The sequence below is a fragment of the Mastomys coucha genome, unplaced genomic scaffold (genome assembly GCF_008632895.1).
Source record: "Mastomys coucha isolate ucsf_1 unplaced genomic scaffold, UCSF_Mcou_1 pScaffold14, whole genome shotgun sequence".
In the NCBI taxonomy this organism is placed as follows: Eukaryota; Metazoa; Chordata; class Mammalia; order Rodentia; family Muridae; genus Mastomys; species Mastomys coucha.
In genome coordinates, this window is record NW_022196896.1 from 6,237,394 (window position 1) to 6,247,648 (window position 10,255).

Sequence of the window (10,255 nt, forward strand, 5' to 3'; positions counted from 1 at the left end):
TGTGCTCAGGACACCAGATGGAGAAAGCACTAAATCTCTTCCTACTGTTTTGATGCTAAAACATAGCTGAAATTTTCCCCAGTCCCTAATTAGTCTTGGGTCATGTGGCTCAATATCTAACCTTTCCTCCCTTCCTCTCTGTGTGCAAAATGTAGCCAGTAGAGAAATCGAAGTTGATTTACATATATATCTTTCTTACAAAATGAGTCAATTAATAGCTTAAAACTCTTGATTTCCTGGGACTCAAGTCTCATAAGAAAGCGATTTCCATAACTCATTTTCAGAGTCAACTATCTCAACTCTAATTAGAGTTATACATTTCTGAGGAATCCTGAGTGCCTATAATTCATGCATATCATTGGCCCTTCTTGAGTCATTCATTGGCTTGTCTCTGGCAGTTGAAGAATGAACTCTCTTCAGGTTTTGAAGGGATGGAGATTTTATCCCTAATTCATAGCTTCTTCCACTTTCTTTCCTTTTCATGTTAAATCTATTTGAAAGTTATGGACATAGTTACAGTGATAGTTGATGACCTCTCATTTCTTTCTGGAGTCTTACAATGGCCCAACATATTGTGATATAGAATGCTACTGTCTTGCCTATTTATTTGGGGTTCATTTAGAAAATTCTGAGAACAGTGCTGCCATCTTCCTTGATACCACCAAGCCTTCTCCTGTAATAACAGTTTGCAGATGCTGAGAAAAGAGGGAACATCTCTGTGTAGCTAATGCTATGCTTGTTGGGATCCAGTGACTTCTATTTATAGATTAGTTCCCAGTGATGATACAAGAACTGCAAGTTGTACGGTGATCAGCTGTGTCAAAGCACCAGTTACAGTGTTGAAGTATTGTTCAGGGGAAGAACACAAACACAACAGGGGAAGTAGTAGAAAACCAGAAGATGGTCAGAGAACTGGGAGGGTAGCAGACCTTGGGTCCAGAAATAATGAGTTCTGGAGCTTGGGTTTTTGAATGGAATATTCAAGGCATTAGTGATAAACTGGCCATTCTATTCTGTTAACACAGTGAGAGGTTGTGGGAAGCCATGGGATTAAGTAGCTAGTTTGCAGAGGTCATGTTCATTCTAGCAGGCTTGAATGTTGCCAAACTGAATAATATGAGATGGGGCTAGATAACGATGGGAGTAAAGATAGGACTGGAACAAAGAATGAGTTTGGTCACAGGGGACAAGAGGTGAGAGAATGTCAACCAGTTGTCTCATGGTGATTCTAATGATAACTCTCTCTCTCTCTCTCTCTCTTTTTTTTTTTTTTGGTTTTTCAAGACAGGGTTTCTCTGTATAGCTCTGGCTGTCCTGGAACTCATTCTGTAGACCAGGCTGGCCTCAAACCCAGAAATCTGCCTGCCTCTGCCTCCCAAGTGCTGGGATTAAAGGCATGCACCACCACTGCCTGGCTATAACTCTTTTTTTTTTGTTGTTGTTGTTGTTGTTTTTGTTTTTTTGAAGTGCCAGGACCCCATTCTGGTCCAAATATGCTATGAGGCCTTTGCACTGAGCCTGAACTTTCTCAAATGAGGATAAATTTCACTTTACAGAGATATTAATTTTTTAAACATTTTTTTCTTGCCACAACTGGTGGACATTATTGGTACATAGTGGGAATTCTGGAATATAATAGGAAAGGCATCATGCAGGGATATCACTAAATATTGTGTGAAACACAGGGTAGCTGCTTCCTGGGTATAAATTTACACACTTCAGGTTTTCTTTATATCTTTCTAGAATGCACCAACAATCCTAAGTATTCATGGGGAATTTGATATTCCTAACCTGTTCCTTCATTGTCCTCCCTCCATTCTTTTCTCTCTTCCCTTCTGCGGGGCAACACATTTCTCTCATCATCTCATGCCTGGGGGTATCCCCTGCATTCAGGCATTTGTGATCTTACCTTTGGTCCCTGTGAATTTTAGGACGCCTTTTCTCCCATGGGAAGAGAGTCCCCTTTCTAAGTTCTGGTGCTAGAAATAACATTTTCTCTACATCTTTACATACAATGAAACCATGTTACTTAAGCAGAAGAAGTAATCTGGGAAATAAACAAGGCAAGGTCAGGACATGCTTTCTAGGAAGTGGGTCAACAGACAGAGGGAGGAAGATGCACATATTCCAGGTGGAGAGAGACTCCAAAGTGGCAATGTGCAGAAATGTGCTCTTCGGAAAAGTAGCATTCCAATAGCACAATAAGTATTCATGACCAAGGATTTAGCCTTTAATTTGAATTTCGTGGATGTGCTGACTAATCTTGGCTGTCAACTTCTCCCAGGGACACAATTTCTGTCACCGTGGTTTGCAATCAGTCTTTATTCCCCAAGAAAAGCAAAGCCATGGTTGCATATGGCATTGAAGTTCTCATTTTGTTTGGATCAAAATTATCCTTAAAGAAACAACAACTGGGGAAGTCAAGTGCCTCTTAGAATCAATGGTGACTTTCTGCCATTAGCTGTGCAGTGGTATAAAAGTTGCACGGATTCTATAAGCCACAGACTGTGTTTTTTAAGTTAAGGTCAGACATCACAGGGCTGTTGAGAGCCAGATGACACCATGCAAGGGATATTCCTTATGAGTTTCTAGTTCCTACCTTCCACACATCACTTATTGAATATTATACATGTCCTGAAGAGTTCAGTCAATAGTACAATGGTAATTATCATATAATGACCTTAGGCTATAGGTGAATGGAGGGAAGAAATGTAAGAGGAGAGGTAGCACCAACTTATTGGGAATATAAATGTTTGTGGGCAACAATAATTAGGAAGGGATTTCCTATGTCTTGGTCAGTTAATATGAGCCTGTATATACTTTAGCATGTAGTCCATTTGTGGTAGTTTGAATGAAAATGGCTCCCAGAGGCTCAGGGGGAGTGGCACATATTAGGAGGCATGGCCTGCTAGTGGAGGTGTGGCCTTTCTAAAGTGGGTGTGGCTGTTTGGAGTAGGTGTGACCTTGGTAGAGGAAATGTGTCACTGGGGCGGGTTTTAAGGTTTTACATGCTCAAGCCATCAATGTCATCAGTGTCATTCTTTCCTTTGGTGACCTGTAGATCCAGATGTAGAATTCTCAGCTCCTTCTATAGCACCATGTCTGCTGGCATGCTGCCATGTTTCCTGCCATGATGATAATGGACTAAGCCTCTTAACTGTCAGCCAGCCTCTATTAAGTGGTTTCCTTTATAAGAGCTGATGACACTGGATCATGGTATCTTTTTGCAATGGAATACTGACTAAGTCACCATCTCTTGTAGGAATTGAAAATTCTTACCCAGTACTGCAGGAAACAACTCCTTTGAGAAGCACCTTTTCACTTAGCAGATTGACAGTGTCCTGACATTTTCCTGTTCTATGTTGCCCACTTCAGGTTCTCTAGTCCTTTACTCGGAAGAGAGACTCTAGTGAAATAAGCATGGCTCATTTACGAGGCTTTGGCTTTTCTGGTTGTGAAAGAGAAAACTAGCTTTGCAAGCAGACACTCCTATATGTACTGAGGGATGACTGGAGGTCTTTGGAGAAGTCCTTTCTTCCAAAGATCAAAGATCTTTTTCTGAAAAAACTCCAGTGTAGTAGTTGATTGCACTTTCCAAGGTCAGTGTTGTCCAACACAGCTTCAGCTACAACTCCACTGGAAATCAGGATCTGATATAACCCTGTCCTGGAAACTGCTCTCTCTTCAAATGGTCCCTGGTATGTGTCACCCTGGATTATGAACGTTTATGAAATGGGATGTTTAGTGAAGTTAGGGGTCAAGTAAATGTGAACAGGAGACAAGAGAGACTCCAGGTGCACATCAGAATCTGGGAACGTGTGGGTTTGGGTGTGGGGACTTGCCTTTCAGACCACAGATCTGATATTCTGGAAGGAAACAGAAGAGGTGAACAGAAAGAAAATCAGCTGCTGTGAGAGAATTTAAAGATAGTCTTTGGCAGGAAAGATTAACCAAATGTGCCAAAGAATCTTCATTGAAATCTTTGGTCATGTCTCCAATGTTTAGACACTTCCTTCCCCAAAGCCACATGGACAACACATTCCCAGTTGTTTTATTAAGTGTGATGAACTCACCCCTACCAAGGTGATTTATAAAAGCTCCAAGGGCCTTTGGCTCCCCCTCCCTCCCGTGAATCTAATTTTGCCAAATGAGTTGAGAAGATTAAACAATATAAAACTTATTCCAGGTTTTCCTCTCGGCGCAAATTATGTTCCTTCTTGTTACGGATGTCTGAGGATAAAAATACCCGTCTACTGCCATCTGTGAAGTATATTCTATACATTTGAGAACACATGAGAACAATGCTTTGCACGCTAAATTCATCTTCCAGAGCAGGGTGGCTTCATGAGTCTCTGATGTCAAGGCAGGGCAATGGTGCCTGTGAATAATGAAGCCTCCCTTATCTGGTGCAGATGAATTCAATTCCCTTTCTATTGTAATGTCCTATTTGATTCACTTACTTCTTATTTTTATTTTTTAAAGGTTGCTTACTGCTCCTAGCCTTTTCTCTGTCACCACTAATAGGAAACATTTTTCAGAATTATTCAGTTCTGTGTCTATCCGCCTTGTCAGCCTCACTGAATATTGCAGACACGCAAGTGAGGTTCTTAAATTAAAAGTATTTCCAATCTGTGAATGTCAGGCAAAAACACCGGATGACCCTTGAAGTTCACTGCTAAATTTACCATCCTGAAAATTTCAGTTTGATCTGCTTTTGTCTTATTTTGTTTTTATTTTATGTCTACTTAGGCAGCACACTTGATCTTTCAGTGATTAATCATATCCCGTAAACTGAAATTCATGATGGATGGGGCACTGCATGCCCCAAACTTGAACTCAGTTGTAGTAGCAGAATATTCTGTGAGACTAAATCTTCGGTCTTTGTTGCTTTCCTCTTTAGAAAAACAAGGCAACATTTCCACATTATATTTACCTAATGGATGAGACTCAGTCTATTAGGTGAGATATAAAATAAATTAAATTCTGTGGCAGGTGAACAGCTCGAGGGCACTGTGGTTTGCAACAGTGTTAATATTCTCTAAGACCACTGCCTGAGTTTAGCAGAACTAGCTTCAAAATTAGCTTTACGGGCCACCTGCAGGCTTCTCTTTTGCTTTCCTAATCAAAACTGCAATCCTGAGTAATTTAGCAAAATATTAAGTAAATAATTGCTTCAGAATACTTCAGAGTTAGGAACACAAATTTCCTTCTTTTTACCTAATTGCCAGTGATAAGAAGCAGCGAGGTTCCCACGTCGTAATCTTGGTTTTGGATGAACTCGGTTGCTTTTCATTCTGGACAATAAAATTGCTTCAGCAGATGGATGTAACAGAATCCTCAGCTACATGGCAGTGGGAAGAGGATCTGACTGGAGGGGTGTGCACAGCACTGCTCAGGATTAAGGTGAAAACAGAATTGGAGGTCTGGTGCTTTGGTGTGTCAGTCGGTGTGTCAGTCGCTGTGTACTCATGAATACAAGCTACTTTGCAGGGAGGACTGGTGGGGGGCGGGGGCAGGGAGGGAGCAGTTTTGCTCAGGTGTCCCAGGTGACGCCTTCCGAAGCAGAGCGCCAGTGTGGATCCTGAGGACCTTGTATAGGTGAATGAAGCTCATGACTGCATTTGTGAATGGAGGAGGGGGGGTCCTAATTAGACCCTGGAAGCTTGATGCTGGCAGTTTCTGCAAGGATAAAAAAGTATCTGGTGCTAACTAACAATGGAGGTAGAGGGTGTGTGGGAGCAGGCACTGAGCTTGACACCTGCACATGGTCCTTGGCAGGTAGTCTACCTTTGGACGGAGCCGTTCCATAGCACAGAGGTTGGGTTTAAATTTTGCGTTGGCTGTGTTGATGGCTCCATTTATTCTTTGCTATTTTCTCTAGGATTCTGGGGGTTGTGTTATTCCCTCCTACTGCCCCTTCCTACTTAGAAGGTTATTATTGCCATTGAGGTTCCTTAATGCTTATTTTAAATTACACCTTTCTGAGTTAATCATGCCAAAGCCACAGAAAGACCTTGAAACTCAAACCCTGAAATTTAAGTGATGGAGATGCTGCCATCGGTCCTGCCCTTCTCCTCGCTCCATTTTGTCTTGGCTCACACCCTTTTTCCAGCGCCTTTCCCCAATAACTCCACCTACTTCACATTTGGGGTTTTCCACAACTCTGACCATCACCCGTAGGTAAAACCAAGATGACTGCCGAATAGATAATCAAAACAATTGCCTGTCAAAACTATAAATGGCCTCAGGCCAGGGCTTTGGGGGAGCTGTGACTTTGGATCATGGGCATTCGACTCTTCTCCCCTAAGGAGCTAGGGTCATCAGTCCCAAGGTCATCGTGTGCTTGGTCTGTGACATACTTGACATGCCCTGCATTCTCTTTGTACAATATTACTCGATTAGCTTCCTGCTGACTTGTCCTGTTGTATGATAGTTTTCTGCTGACCTTGGCCAATTTTCCTCCTGCAAACCATATATAAGACGCTGTTCTTTTTAATAAGATTGCTTGGCATGAGCCATCAGCTTCCGCAGGACCTCCTGACCCCAGTTTTCCTATCTTCTTTATTTTCTCATCTCTTGGTCCTCTCTCTCAGGAACCTGTCACTGAAGAACAACGTGCTGGTCCAGGTCAGTTATCGATATCTCTAAAGCTTTTGCTGAAATGTAACATTCTTCCACTCAGGATTTGAAAGATCATGACGTGTGTGTGTGTGTGTGTGTGTGTGTGTGTGTGTGTGTGTGTGTAAAAGCTGTAAATTCCCAAGCAGAGAAAAAAAATTCTGCTTACCACTTGCAACAGAAAAAGTTGGTAGTTAAAAGTTTGTGTACAGGGTAGTCTTAATTTGCTATGGTATGCTATGGATGTATGCAGTTTGGGTTCAACTCTTGTTTAGAGAAAGATAGTAAAAAGTAAAATTAGATATGAGAGAAAAATGTTAATAAGGGTTTTGTTAGGTCTTGAACCTGGGACAAATGACTAACTGAGGTGCCTATTTAATATATCAAAGCAGACCTGGCCACCAGGTTCTCTCAGCATCTCTACCAGTTCCATGCCAGGGTGTAGCTGATGTACCCTGCCCCCTACACTAAACTTTGCAGCCAGAGCTAGCTGCTCTTCCCACAGCTGCCCTCCCCTATACAATCCAGCCATTTTGGTGACTCGCCCTTTCCCCTTTTTGGTCTACCATTTACCCTCCTCGCCTTTTGTTCTAGCTTTTCCCTCCCACCTCCCCCTCCCCTCAAATGGCCTGGCTCATGGTCACGTCCACTCTGGTCTCTCCCAGATGTCCCTGGCTCTGGCTATGCTCTCACTTTCATCTACAATAAGCCTTCTCCGCCGCCACCATACCTAGAAGCAGTCATGTCCTTCCTTTTTGATTTGATTTGATATTTTTCATTCAGATGCAAAGTATAAAGATATATTTTTAGTTAAAAGGATTAAAAAGGAAAGGAAATAATTTGGATAAAGATGGATTTCATTTGACAAAATAAGATTTTCTTCCTAAGTAACAGATCAAGACAAACCCCACAAAGCTTAACACTAAGATGTAGAAGGCCTGAGTGAGTTAGTCATGAGGTTCATGGGGGATGGACAGAAGGATAATGGAGTTTGAGGATTAAGAACTGTAAATTTCTAGGGTTATAATGATCTATTCATGATGAGAAAAACTGACTTAAAGCTGTCTATCTAATCACTTATGTCTTTGCTAGCTTTGTCGGGTTTTAACCATTTAGAAAAACCGAGCCAAAACAAAACTACAGTAAAGATTAGTTGTATACCTTTTTATTCTTATAAATACTTCCTTATGAAAATGAGTATTACTGTTCTTTTCTCTAATTATATTCTTTGTGATAAAGTGAGCTACTTAATATAAAAAAATCTGTTAAATAAATTTAGATCTTGTAAAAGTACACTGTAAAAAGGCTCATGAAGATGAGGTTCTCAGTTTCTCCATGGAATGTATTTACAGTTTTAACTTTATTTTGGTACTAAAACCTTTTAAGTCTAGAAAATTGTAATTTTTAATGCTCAAAATCTTAACAGGGATAAATTACATTAATTTATAAAATAATAGTTTTATGAAAGCTACTAACTTGTAAACTGCTAAAATAAAGGTAATTAAGACATAAAACCAAGTGGTTAGTCACTTTATAAATGACTAAATGACTTAATAATGTGCCTAGAATTTTGTTTTTAGTTAATCTCAATAGAAGTATAATTCATCTGAAGGGACAGATTGGATGGAGTGATCAGTTTATATCTCCCTTTACATAGTCTCTGTATGTTGTCATCTGAAGGGACAGATTGGATGGAGTGATCAGTTTATATCTCCCTTTACATAGTCTCTGTATGTTGTCAAAGTTAAGGCTAAAGCAAATAACTCAAAACCAGTTTAAGGTAAACTTAAAAATCATTCAATATAAAATAATATTCAAAATTACTTGTATTAAAAAGTGATTATGGAGAATTAAACACTTGAATGAAAATATACAATATAGTTATATGTCAGGACAACTCCAGGCTCAAACAGCACCCTTTGTCTTGGATGAGACAAAGACTCCATCAGAGTAAATTGCATGTTGGCCTCTTTATAAGATAGGAATGGGATAATTAGACTTGCTGGATGTCTGCTGCTCATGCTTCTGGCTGGGGAGGTTGGGCCAACTCTGGCTGTCTAGGCCAGACCAGGAAAACCTTCTCTTTATCTATAAAAGATGAATTGCTCCTCATGTCTCACATGACAGGAGAATAGATTCTTTCGCCCAGTGGAGGATCTCAAAGTCTGTGCCTATATTCTCAATGTCAGAAGCAACAAAGGAGGAGACAGCAATTACTCTATGCTCTGCATCTCCTGACCTGACGTACAAGGATACTGTGAACAGGGAACCTTGCACCTAAACCTGCTATTATGGGATTTTACCTTAGCCCCATTGGCCATATCCTTTACCTTGGCTCCCAATTCTCTTGCTTTTAGCAAAACTTAATTCCAAGGCTGAGAGGTAATTACCTGAATCTGTAAAAAGTTCTCAAGAGAGGTTTTTTGCATATATATATATATATGCAAATATATATATTTCTTTATTTACATTTCAAATTTTATCCCCTTTTCTCATTTCCCATCTGAAAAACCCCTATCCCATTACCCCCTCTCCCTGCTCACTAAGCCACCCACTCCCACTTCCCTGTCCTGGCATTCCCCTACACTGGGGCATCGAGCCTTCGCAAGACCAACGGCCTCCCCTCTCATTGCTGTACCGCAAGGCTATCTTCTGCTACATATGCAGCTAGAGCCATGGGTCTCTCCATCAAGAGAGTTTTAAATAATGCAAGACAGCGATTCTGCCACAAGGCCAGCTGGCATGACCAGGCTAACCTGTGGGCACCCATTTGAACACTAAGTGGCAGGTGTCATTCTTTACACCCAGTAAAGAAAGCAGCACTGCCTGGGAAGGAAGAAGCCTAGATAGTGTGAGCCTCCTTAGACCAGCCTCTCATCTCCAGAGGATCCAGGGACCAGCTCTCAGCCCTGCTCCTGCTCCAAACCTGGGAGCCAGCAGGCCTGTGCACAGTGAAAACACCAAGGCAAAGAAAGACCATATTGTACATTTAAGGCACACTGATCATTCAGAAAGTAATGCTATGGCAAAGCTAGGGGGAAACGATACACAAAGTGCTGAAAGAAATGTCTGATAACGTGTTATTACATGCCCAGTCTAAGGAGTTTAATAGGCAACATTTGAAGATGGGGTTCAGAATGCCCCTCCCTCCCTTTGTACTCCCAGGAATGTTAACCATAATGCTGCTTCCAAACTTAAATAAGCCTGGGAGCCGGCAGGCCTGGCCTTCTCACTATTAAAAGGGAGGAGCTTAAGAGAATTACATGAAACAATTTTCAAATTGAAAGATTAGTCTAGGGAGGGGTCTAGTTTATACAGTCTTCAGAATACTCCTCCTTGGCAAGTAGCTTTCTTCTGGTACTGTAGGAAGTCCGCAAAGCCATTCAACCTGTTAACAAGCTTACAAGTGGTCACCAAAGCTTACAGTGGTACCCGGGAGGCAGAATAGAATCACTGCTGACAGCTTGCTTTCAGAAGTGCTCTATCTCTGATGTACATACAGATTCATATGTAAGGCCTGTGGTATGTGAGGGCAGTGATCAATGCTCTTCTACAAATAAAACTGAGGGAAACGAACTTGTCTTAAGTTTGTATTTCATAGAAGGATAGCAAAACATCAAATCACCATAGAAACTTG